General features: G+C 45.5%; 1 protein-coding gene across 3 annotated transcripts in view; it reads right to left on the reverse strand.

Moving 5' to 3' along the window:
- The window catches only part of NEK7 (NIMA related kinase 7), a 174,431-nt gene that overhangs the window by 133,895 nt on the left and 27,312 nt on the right, over positions 1-13,224 (reverse strand). Inside the window, exon 1 of one of the 3 annotated variants that reach the window (XM_069737338.1) lies at positions 7,821-7,844. The exons of the other annotated variants lie outside the window; for them this stretch is intronic. The gene's annotated coding sequence lies outside the window, so the exon portion shown is untranslated. Of the gene's footprint in view, positions 1-7,820; positions 7,845-13,224 lie in introns of those variants that run through there. 3 annotated transcript variants of the gene reach the window in all.

Consider the following 13,224-nt stretch of genomic DNA (forward strand, 5'->3'; position numbering starts at 1 on the left):
AGCTACATAGCCTAAAGTGTGGCGTGATCTATCTGCACACGTTGCGGATTGGTGGGTGGATTTTTCCGCACGGTTTTTGCAAAATCCGCAGGTAAACCGCACTGCAGATTTACCGAGGTTTTTGTACAGATTCCACCTGCGGTTTTACACCTGCGGATTCCTATTGAGGAGCAGGTGTAAACCGCTGGGGAATCCGTACAAAGAATTGACATGCTGTGGAAAAAACACAGCTACGTTTCCGCACATTTTTTTCCCGCAGCATCTGCACTGTGGATTTTGTTTTCCATACGTTTACAAGGTACTGTACAATGCATGGAAAACAGCTGCAGATCTGCAGCATCAAATCCGCTGCAAAATCTGCTGCAGATCCGCAGCAAAATCCGCAACGTGTGCACATAGCCTTACTGTGCATGCACTGTCCCAAGGAATGACTGTGCTTGCACTAAATCTCAGGCAGGAGAAATGAAACGTGACCAGTCATTGGCAGCCAGCTGGGAAATAGGAAGAGATGCAGCAGAGCTGTACGATAGCGGTAGGTGCCGCACCCAGCCAGCGCAGCACCCAGCCAGCGCAGCACCCAGCCAGCGCAGCACCCAGCCAGCGCATTTGAGGCTCATTTAACAAATAAGGAATAAAATTCTCTACAATGTAAACTCCAAATTTCTAAACGAAAAAAAGACCCCACTACCGATCACAAGAACAAGTGTCCTGAGATGGGCAAGAGTGGATCCTTGGCCAACTGCTTTATACTGGCAAAACACAAGGCCATGTTCACATTGCAAACACTAGAATCAAAAAGGCCTAAATGGGGATTTTGATATAGCCAGTTTCAATCTTTAATCTGGTCATAACTTTTGCTCTCATTTCATCACCGCAACGCACAGAATCCGTCTCATCCTGATACTTCATCCTTCCGTGGCACTTGGTATTCTATTGGCACCAATACGGTTGTCTCCTCCTCTCTCCCTTTAGCTTTTTTATTTTTATTTTCCATTTTATTTAGTTTTTCTATATTTGTTTTTTATTTTATATTTCCCTTAATTTTTTTTTTCTTATTTTCGTTTTCAGCATTTATTTTCTAATTTCTTATTAATTGTCTTTTTTTTTTTCTTCATTCTCTTATTTTTCCAATTTACCGTATTTTTTCATTATTTTACTTTGTTCCTCCTTCACCCCTGTCATTATTCACATGACGTTCACTCTGTCCTCTATTACGGTACTCTCTACGATCATCTTCTCCCCCTTTCTCTTCTTACAGCCTCATCTGTCTCCATAGTGACCACCAAAATCACCACTTCCCCAAGTGACACAACTTGTCTATATATCACTATTGCGGACCGCCATGCCAAACAGCGCCAACCATGCACGTCACTCCTGGCATGTCTGTGGCTGTCGCTCTCACTTTTGCAAGCAGGCGGTCAGCCACATTTGGGGCGAATCTCAGTACAAGCTGCTCCAATCAGCTTATGAGAACTTCTCATTTAGGGTATGTGCACACGCTGCGGATTTAGTTTGCAGTACCATGTTAACCTATGGGAAACGAAATCCGCAGTACACATGCTGCGGAAAAAAACGTGCGGAAACGCAGCGGTTTATATTCCGCAGCATGTCAATTCTTTGTGCGGATTCAGCTGCGGTTTTACACCTGCTCCAATAGAAAACTGCAGGTGTAAAGCCGCAGCGGAATCTGCAGTAGAAACCGCGATAAATCCGCAGGAAAAACCGCAGCGGTTTTGCACTGCAGTTTTTCCAAATCCGCAGCCGTCACAGATACGTGTGCACATACCCTTAGGATTCTTCGTAGTGTACTCGGGTTTCATGTATGACCCTTATATTTGTGGGCATAATTTGATCTCCTTTTTCTCTATGATCATTGTTCAGGTATCTTATAAATTCATATTTGGTGACCCTTGACATATCCATTTTGTTTATATGACACCTATATCTTTATGTGCCATATTGCGTGTCCAAAGTCCACTGTTTATTTCATTATATGCCTTTCTGGAATGTTTCCACCTTTAGGAAAGATTCAGTTTATGATTTTATACTGCAAGTTACAGTGTATCTTATTTTGATGTACAGTATGGTATGTACATAAGTTAATATTGACTTATGGAACACTTATCATTCACAGTGTTTGTTTGATAAAGGCCGTACTGACCAAAACGTCACGTTTACACAAAGATTAACCACATGTATTGAAAAAAAAAAACCTTCTCTTTATTCTGGAGTGCCAGATATCTATATACAGCATCTTTTGGATTATAAGATGCACTTTTTCCCACCCCAAATTTGGTAGGAAGGTGCATTTTATAATCTGCGTGTAGCTGACTGGATGCGGTGGAACGGGGTCACAGGAGCTAGGGTCGCTGCTGGAGAAGGCCGGCGGCAGGAGTGGGGCGATGTTGCGAGCCCCTGGCTGGGAAGAGATGGTGTCCCGGTGATGCGAGGCTGCATCATTAGACTTTAATAAAATGTTGGCAGTGAGAGGAGTCCCCTTCTCATTGGGCTCTGGGAAAATGGCCGTATGAGGTGGCGCATGCCTTCTTTGCAGTAATCTGATGTGTCTTTCAGGAAAAACAAGGGTCACGGCCCATCGCTTTCATTAAAATATCTTCAGGGTTTGTAAGTCCATTAATAATTTGCATGCCACATGACGACTAAGGCTTCTTTCACATTTCCGTCGGTACAGGACCGTCACGAAGCGTCGGCGCGACGTACCGACGGAAGTGTGTGCGTTCACATTTCCGTCAGACTGCAGGGTGAGGAAAGCTCGCGAGAGCGATATTTCCTGCTGGGCATGCGCAGTCTGAAACACTGGATGCGACGTACAGAAAAACGTTCCCTTGAACGTTTTTCTGTGACGACGGTCCGCCAAAACCCGACGCAACCAGTGCATGACGGACGCAACGTGTGGCCATACGTCGCAATCCGTCGGCAATACAAGTCTATGGGGGAAAAAACGCATCCTGCGGGCAAATTCCTAATGATGATAAATATAATCCACCTGTGTGTAATCAAGTCTCCGTACAAATGCACCTACTCTGTGATAGTCTCAGGGTTCTGTTTGAAGCACAGAGAGCATCATGAAGACCAAGGAACACTACAGGCAGGTCCATGATACTGTTGTGGAGAAGTTTAAAGCTGGATTTGGATACAAAATGATTTCCAAAACTTTAAACATCCCAAAGAGCACTGTGCAAGCGATCATATTGAAAAGGAAGGAGTATCATACCACTGCAAATCTACCAAGACCCGGCCGTCCCTCTAAACTTTCATGTCAAACAAGGAGAAGACTGATCAGAGATGCAGCCAAGAGGCCCATGAACACTCTAGATGAACTGCAGAGATCTACAGTGGAAGTCGGACAGTCTGTCCATAGGACAACAATCAGTCGTACACTGCACAAATCTGGCCTTTATGGAAGAGTGGCAAGAAGAAAGCCATTTCTCAAAGATATCCATAAAAAGTGTCATTTAAAATTTGCAACAAGCCACCTGGGAGACACACCAAACATGTGGAAGAAGGTGCTCTGGTCAGATGAAACCAAAATCAAACTTTTTGGCAACAATGCCAAACGATATGTTTGGCGTAAAGGCAACACAGCTCAACACCCTGAACACACCATCCCCACTGTCAAACATGATGGTGGCAGCATCATTGTTTGGGCCTGCTTTTCTTCAGCAGGGATAGGGAAGATGGTTAAAATTGATGGGAAGATGGATGGAGCCAAATACAGGACCATTCTTGAAGAAAACCTGTTGGAGTCTGCAAAAGACCTGAGACTGGGACGGAGATTTGTCTTCCAACAAGACAATGATCCCAAACATAAAGCAAAATCTACAATGGGACGGTTCACAAACGTATCCAGGTGTTAGAATGGCCAAGTCAAAGTCCAGACCTCAATCCAATCGAGAATCTGTGGAAAGAGCTGAAAACTGCTGTTCACAAACGATCTCCATCAAACCTCACTGAGCTCGAGCTGTTTGAAATTCTTGCCCATTCTTCCTTGGCAGTCTCTCGATGCACAAAACTGATAGAGACATACCCCAAGTGACTTGCAGCTGTAATCGCAGCAAAATGTGGCGCAACAAAGTATTAAGTTAAAGGGGCCGAATAATATTGCACGCCCCACTTTTCAGTTTTTGAATTTCCACAAAAATTTAAAATAACCAATAAATTTCGTTCAACTTCACAATTGTGTTCCACTTGTTGATTCTCCGCCAAAAATTTACATTTGGTATCTTTATGTTTAAAGCATATTATGTGGGAAAAGGTTGAAAAGTTCCAGGGGGGCGAATACTTCCGCAAGGCACTGTAAAAGCCATCATGTGCGGATACGTACTAGAAGACTGTTCACTGTGATACATCAAGCATCTTCTACTATATAAAGAAAGTGAGTTTCCAAGAAACATCACTAACAAGGGATTTCTGCAATTCATTCATTTTGGTTGTATTCAGTTTTAATATCCAATGAGCCTCTCCCAGGCCTCAGATGTCAGAGATTTTTCTCAGACGCATATAACCGGACAGATATTCATGAGCGTTTGGCCAGTCAGTTTGAAAATGAAAAATCTACTATATAATTGTCTAAGGGTCACTTCCGTCTGTCTGTCTGTCTGTCTGTCACGGATATTCATTGGTCGCGGCCTCTGTCTGTCATGGAAATCCAAGTCGCTGATTGGTCGTGGCAAAACGCCCTCGACCATTGCCATGACCAATCAGCGACGGCCATAGTCTGGCAGCAAAATGGCTGCTGCTTTACTGCCCTGCAGTCAGCGCTGAGCACTCACACAGGGTTAAAGGACCGCGGTGTAACGCACTCCGTTAACGCAGCTATTAACCTTGTGTGACCAACTTTTTACTATTGATGCTGCATGTGCAGCATCAATAGTAAAAAGATCTAATGTTACAAATAATAATAATAATAAAAAAAGGTTATTCTCCCCTTCTGCCGTCGCGCGCTGTCATCAGCTGTGCAAGCGGCAGGTTCCGGTGCCAAGGATGCTATGCGAGAAGGACCTGCCATGATGTCACGGTCATATGACCGCAACGTCATCACAGGTCCTGCGCTCACACCAACCCTGGGACCGGAAGCTGCCGCGTGCACCGCACACAGGGCCAGGACTTCAAAGGGCCTTCGGAAGGTGAGTATATGTTTATTTTTTATTTTAAGTCGTTTTTAACCATGCATATAGTGCCCACATTGCTATATAGTACGTGGGCTGTGTTACATACTGCGTGGGCTCTGTTATATACTACATCTCTGTGCTATATACTATGTAGCTGGGCAATACACAACGTGACTGTGCAATATACAACGTGATTGTCCAATATACTACATGCTATGTTATATACTACGTAGCAGTGTAATATACTATGTGGCTGTGTCGGTTCTGTTATATACTACGTCGACTGTGCAATATACTACGTGGCTCTGTTATATACTACGTGGCTGTGCAATATAGTACATATCTATGCAATATACTACATGCCTCTACAATATACTACGCAGCTATGTTATATACTACGTGGTTCGGCTATATACTAAGTCGCTGACCAATATACTACATAGCTATGTTATATATTACGTCGGTTGTGCTATATACTACGTCACTGTGCAATATACAGTTAGGTCCATATATATTTGGACAGAGACAATATTTTTCTAATTTTGGTTATAGACATTACCACAATGAATTTTAAACAAAACAATTCAGATGCAGTTGAAGTTCAGACTTTCAGCTTTCATTTGAGGGTATCCACATTAAAACTGGAGGTAGGGTTTAGAAGTTTCAGCTCCTTAACATGTGCCACCCTGTTTTTAAAGGGACCAAAAGTAATTGGACAGATTCAATATTTTAAATAAAATGTTCATTTTTAGTACTTGGTTGAAAACCCTTTGTTGGCAATGTCTGCCTGAAGTCTTGAACTCATGGACATCACCAGACGCTGTGTTTCCTCCTTTTTGATGCTCTGCCAGGCCTTCACTGTGGTGGTTTTCAGTTGCTGTTTGTTTGTGGGCCTTTCTGTCTGAAGTTTAGTCTTTAACAAGTGAAATGCATGCTCAATTGGGGTGAGATCAGGTGACTGACTTGGCCATTCAAGAATATTCCACTTCTTTGCTTTAATAAACTCCTGGGTTGCTTTGGCTTTATGTTTTGGGTCATTGTCCATCTGTAGTATGAAACGACGACCAATCAGTTTGGCTGCATTTGAGCAGACAGTATGTATTTGAATACATCAGAATTCATTCGGCTGCTCCTGTCCTGTGTCACGCCATCAATAAACACTAGTGACCAGTGCCACTGGCAGCCATGCATGCCCAAGCCATCACACTGCATCCGCCGTGTTTTACAGATGATGTGGTATGCTTTGGATCATGAGCTGTACCACGCCTTTGCCATACTTTTCTCTTTCCATCATTCTGGTAGAGGTTGATCTTAGTTTCATCTGTCCAAAGAATATTCTTCCAGAACTGTGCTGGCTTTTTAGATGTTTTTTAGCACAGTCCAGTCTAGCCTTTTTATTCTTGATGCTTATGAGTGGCTTGCACCGTGCAGTGAACCCTCTGTATTTACTTTCATGCAGTCTTCTCTTTATGGTAGATTTGGATATTGATACCTCCTGGAGAGTGTTGGTCACTTGGTTGGCTGTTGTGAAGGGGTTTCTCTTCACCATGGAGATTATTCTGCGATCATCCACCACTGTTGCCTTCCGTGGGCGCCCAGGTCTTTTTGCATTGATGAGTTCACCAGTGCTTTCTTTCTTTCTCAGGATGTACCAAACTGTAGATTTTGCCACTCCTAATATTGTAGCAATTTCTCGGATGGGTTTTTTCTGTTTTCGCAGCTTAAGGATGGCTTGTTTCACCTGCATGGAGAGCTCCTTTGACCGCATGTTTACTTCACAGCAAAACCTTCCAAATGCAAGCACCACACCTCAAATCAACTCCAGGCCTTTTATCTGCTTGATTGGGAATGACATAAAGGGATTCCCCACACCTGTCCATGAAATAGCCTTGGAGTCAATTGTCCAATTACTTTTGGTCCCTTTAAAAACAGGGTGGCACGTGTTAAGGAGCTGAAACTCCTAAACCCTTCATCCAATTTTAATGTGGATACCCTCAAATGAAAGCTGAAAGTCTGAACTTCAACTGCATCTCAATTGTTTTGTTTAAAATTCATTGTCGTAATGTCTATAACCAAAATTAGAAAAATGCTGTCTCTGTCCAAATATATATAGACCTAACTGTAGTACGTAGCCTGTGCTATATAGTACCTACATATTCTGCAATACCCGATACGTTAGAATTGGGCCACCATCTAGTGGAGCTATAAACCTGTATGGGATTTTGATTTGTGACTCGGGGTCTCCATGTTTTATCGCGGATACATGGTTCTTATAAAAACTTGAAGATGCGCATAGTCCTATAGATTACAATGGGTAAGTGCTCGGTCAGTGGAAAACAAATGGCTAAAACACGTACAGGCAATCACAGACACCTGAACGAGGTCTTACCAGGAGGTTTCCCTGCACATTGCCCTGTAAATAACAAACATGCAACCATCAGCTCAGCGATCTTGCCTTTTCACGTGGCTCTGATGTCTATGGTCAGCTATATATCTGGAAACGGGGCTGTATAAGAAGCCTTCAAGATTGTAAGGCCACTTTACAAGTCTTTGGCCTCAATGAAAGACAATACCCAACCTAACCGGAGTTCCTTGTCTATCTGGAGCTTTGTGCACGGATACGAGCAGTTGCCCCATCTGCCTGTACAGTGTAAGGTTATGGCTAAGCACGCACATTACTAGACATACCTCTGGCACGCCACGGCATCCCCATCTGCTTAGCACACAAGCACTTCCTACTAACTTACAGAGAGGTAATTATGGGTAACTGGAGGCCGCTTCTAGCATTACAGGACATGGATTGTGTAAGACTGCTTGGATTTCACAGAAGGAGCTTACATTTCACAAACTATAACAATACATTCAATATACATTTCATGGAAGGCCATCATGATGACAATGCACAAGATGACAATGCTAACCATCTACTATTTAGCTGGTTAAGTATTCAATTGGTAAGAAAAAAAAACATGAAATGGACACAAATGAAGGTTAAATAGAACAATTTTATTAATATTTTCGGACACTTCTGAAAGGGGTATTCTTACAGCAGCCATTCATGGCAGAAATGGAAATAAACATGCAACGATGAGAGGAGATCGGGACTATGGAAACAGTCCTGCAGTGCTGCGCTCTGTATCTCTCATTAACTTGTATAGGGGCTGCAGAAGCCTCGCTGCAGCGGCCCCCCAATTGTCCCCATATTCCTGACCTTCTCTGATGGCTGCATAGACAAATACTCACAACTCAGCTGTGAACGGCAGAGATTAATACCCCTCTCTAAAGAGGTTGTCTGAGACTTGCATACTACTGACAGGTCCCAGCTGGGGTCCAAAACACGCACCCCCATAATCAGCCAATACCTGATCTGGCAGAGGCCACATGTAAGCAATGTATGGAGCCGAACACCACAGCTCCATAGAATACTGACAACTGCTTAGCACTGCCATTTATCTCCCATTTCAGTGAATAGGAACAAAAGGTGCAGAAGTCAGCAATGGCCAGTAGAAGTACAGTGCTCCTCCTCGTACATCACTTCTATCCTGCCTCTGCCACAGCAGACATCAGCGGATCAGGTTTTGGACCCACACCGATCTATTGGTGATAGATCCTACACATAGGTTATGAACAGCTCACTCCAGGACAACACCTAGCTAAGGCTACGTTCACACTAGCGTTCTGCTAGTGTGCGTCGCCTTAGCGTCGGGCGACGCAGCGGGGACGCACGCGTCATGCGCCCCTATGTTTAACATGGGGGACGCATGTGTGGCACCCCTAGGGGTATTTGCCACAAAAATAGTTACTGACAGTAAGTACAAATACTAAAATAGCAAGACTGCACTACCACCTCCGGCCAGAAGGGGGAGCTCCAGAGACTCCCCTTGATCCATTCTGGTCTGAGAGAAGAAATGGCAGTTGGGCTAAGGAGCTGAAAGTGAGAGGTCATACAGTTGAATCTCTAACAGCCCTGTGACTGTTACCAGGCCTAAATCACCGGCCTGAGGAGAAGAGGGATAGAGAAAAAGGACATTGTGAGAACCGGGTAGCATTAATCACTACCCAGAACAGGCGCAAAGACGGATACCGGATCCGTGGCTGTATTCATTATATATAATACAGCAACCGGAAAAACGTGAGGTGATATCAGCTTCACTAGGGCCGGACGTAGCAACAGACACAGAGTTCAGCGGTACTCCCAGAGGGGGTAAACCGATAAAAGGACTCGGGTTGCCCGTCGAACCAGGACCCGGAGGGGACAGATTGGGCCGGCAGCCAGTTCACATACAGCAGCAGGGCCACACAGAAATTGCGCACAATAAGAGGCGAAGACCCCGGCAGGGTCAAAGTAACTCAGAGTTCCCATACAGACTCCGGTGACAGGACTGGTTGTAAATCCTTTTATGTTAAAGTAAACTGGTTAAAAGTTTCAGTGCCTCAGTCTTTCATTTGGACAATAGCCATCTATCCAGGATCGGGATCGTCACCGCTGGGAGAACCTGCTGCTGATCAAGTAAGTGCCTGTCCCCTCATGATACCCCTTACACTGTGCATTGCCTGAGGCCACAGCACCGGGTCAAGCCACCCGTGACATCCCCCTCAAGAGACAGACTCCATTGGTCCGGTGCTGGGTATCCCGGTCTCCTGGGCGTCACAATTGGCGTCACGAACAGGATCTAGCCAGCCCGTATACCGGGTATTGTGTGCCGTGATTGGAGCCCAAAACTGTGAAAACTGGGATGAAAAAGCTTGAAAATTGACTTTATTAAAGAAAAATCCATTCCCCATTGAAAACTATTGAAAGTGACTTTTCCCCATTGGTTATAATGGAGTAAAGATGGCCGCCATCCCCTGAGGTAATCACTTCATAACCGTTAGGCACGAGACTGTTAATTGAGCTACGCCATCACCTGAGCCCCAGTCTAACTGAAAAACTTCAGAATCCGCCATTACAGAGCGCGGTGGGTGGGAGCAGCAGGGGGCGTGTCATTGTGGGCGGCACCAAGCTGAGCGCTCTGACATCAGAGCAAGGGGAAAATCGATCCTGCTGCACAGCGGAATGAATCTACACTATCCCGACGGAAGCGGAGGACCGGAAGGGTCCGGATTAACTAAGGGGGCACAGTATGTCGCAGCACGGAGACGCCGCAGCACCCGGCAACGCTAATGCAGCTGAAAGACAGAGTGTCAATAGAGAGTCCGGCAGCGCAGCGGTGCAAGGAGTGGCGCCCATCATGCCGGTGCTGATGCCATATACCCCGGGTGGCCCATGGCTTCCAATGTATGAAGGTGAGCCTAATACCCTTGACGATTTCAGAGAAAAGATGCTGGCCCATTTTGACATGTTCCCTGTGGGTGAAGTTAAGCGTGTTAGTCTCCTGATGATGCAGTTAAGTGGCCATGCTAAGCGAGAAGTCACAGCATGGGCAGCTGATCTAAAAGGCACTGTTGAACGCATATTTGCTGGATTAAAAGCTACATTTGAAACCACGGCCAGCAGCAAAGCTAAAATACGATTCTTTAATTGCAAACAAAAAGCTAATGAGGGCGTGAGAGACTTTGCCTTAAACCTGCAGGAAGCCCTTAAATCACTTACACTGGCTGAACCCATTTTTAACACCGGAGCGGATAAACTGCTAAGAGATCAATTTATTGAGGGGCTCTACACCCCTTCTCACCGGGGGCATGTGAGCATGCTTGTTTTTAAGAACCCTGAATTGACATTTGCCCAATTAAAGGAGAGCGCTATACGTCTCCAGCTGGCAGAGGCACCTCGGGATCAGGATCCTGCGCAACCCATGGCAGAGGCACCTCAACAACAGGGAGTGCCAGTGACATCAGCTATGTCTGGGGCCATTGCTAAGCTCCTGGGGCCCAGTACTAATGAGGCTCTTCAACAAAAGCTTGACTCTTTAGCTGATGTTGTTGCTTCAATGGCTAAAACCATGCAGGAGATGAGAGGACACAAGATGGAGTTGGCAAACTGTAGAGAGGATGTTCCATGGATGAGACCCCGGAGAGGACGACCCCGCGACCGCTACCAACCGGATGGACAGCCCATTTGCCGCCGTTGCCAGCAGCCAGGCCACTTTGCACGAGATTGTGATTTAAACGGGAATCCCCTGGGAATGCGGGCCGCTTCGCAGGAATGAACTTTCAAGGCCCAACACCCTGGCACGACAGGTACATCGGAGGACGACCCATTATCCCGATCGTGCTGGACGGAATTCCCCTCAACGCTTTGCTGGACACAGGTTCCCAGATTTCATCTATACCGTATATCCTTTATAAGAGGTACTGGGCTGATGCAGATATTGATAAAGGGCCCTCTGATGTTGAACTAGATATATGGGCCAGTAATGGTAAGTTGGTACCGAAACTAGGATTCAGGGAGATGACCATAAAGATTGGTAAAGTAGAACTGAAGAAACAGGGTATAATTGTTGTTGATGTTGACCGGCGGAACTGTGAACCAACTGTATTGATAGGAATGAATGTGTTAGAGAACTGCTTTTCCGAAGTCATTTCTGTCTTACAGCAAATTGCTGAAACTGCCCAATCCTGCCAGCAGAGAGTTCTCCGGAGGGAAATAAAAGTATTGATGTTAAGGCAACAGGTAGAAGTTGCAGGTGAAGAAATCGGCAGTGTGAGGGTAAGTGATCCAACGTCTATTGTAATCCCACCAAAAACAGAAATGCTGGTATGGTGTAGAGCAGCCATTGGTACTAAGGGACGAGATTATCAAGCCTTAATAGAACCAGTGTACACCGACAGCAGGCCCACTATACTCACAGCACGAGGGATAGTCGAGGTACACCGGGGACGAGTGCCGGTACGACTTTTGAACTGTGGAGAGGAAGAGGTCACTTTGCCAAGGTATGCTACAATGGCAAAGCTATATACTGTTGACAACAATGCCATCACAACCATTGAGCCCTTAGAACCAACCTGTCAGGTGGAAGGCAATGGCTCAGATGGAGAAATGGAGGATTGGTGCCAACAGCTACACGTGGCATAAATTCAACACCTACCCATCAAAAACAAGGGGTGTATAGGCTAGTGACGGAATACGAACAAGTCTTCAGTAAACACCCATTGGACTTCGGACGGATAGAAGGGGTAGAACACACAATCCCCACAGGTGACCATCCCCCAATAAAAGAAAGATATAGACCCATACCGCCCGCTCACTATCAATGTGCAAAAGATATGCTGAGGGAAATGAAACAGGCCGGGGTAATAAGAGACAGCTGTAGCCCCTGGGCGGCCCCTCTAGTGATTGTCAAAAAAAAGGACGGAACCATGAGAATGTGCGTAGACTACCGGAAGATTAATAACATCACCCATAAAGACGCCTACCCCTTGCCTAGGATAGAAGAGTCCTTAACTGCTTTGAAATCTGCTAATTATTTTTCCACCTTAGACTTAACAAGCGGGTATTGGCAAGTCCCTGTGGCTGAGAGAGATAAGGAAAAGACGGCATTCACCACACCAATGGGTCTATGTGAATTTAATCGCATGCCGTTCGGACTCTGCAACGCATCCGGTACCTTCCAGCGGCTGATGGAATGCTGCCTCGGACACAAGAACTTCGAGACCGTCCTCCTGTACCTAGATGATGTGATCGTCTACTCAAAGACTTACGAACAACACTTAATAGACCTGGCAGAAGTGTTCGAAGCCTTATCCAGGTATGGCATGAAAGTCAAGCCATCCAAATGTCACCTTCTCAAGCCAAAGGTACAGTACCTGGGACACATCGTGAGTTCGGAGGGAGTAGCACCAGATCCCGAGAAAATAAGCGCCATAAGGGATTGGCCAAGACCTACCAGCGCAAAAGAAGTGAGACAATTCCTGGGATTGGTGGGTTACTATCGCAGATTTATAAAAGGATTTACCAAGTTGGCAGCACCCTTGCAAGACACCTTGGTAGGGCAGACGAAGAAACCTTCAAACCGAAACCCTCCTTTTCAGTGGAACGACGAAAGGGAAGACTCCTTTGAACAACTAAAGAAGGCACTAACCGGAGAAGAGGTTCTGGCATACCCAGATTACCATAAACCTTTCATCCTCTACACCGATGCCAGTAATGTGG

Source organism: Ranitomeya imitator, chromosome 8 (assembly GCF_032444005.1).
Source record: "Ranitomeya imitator isolate aRanImi1 chromosome 8, aRanImi1.pri, whole genome shotgun sequence".
NCBI classification, from domain to species: domain Eukaryota; kingdom Metazoa; phylum Chordata; class Amphibia; order Anura; family Dendrobatidae; genus Ranitomeya; species Ranitomeya imitator.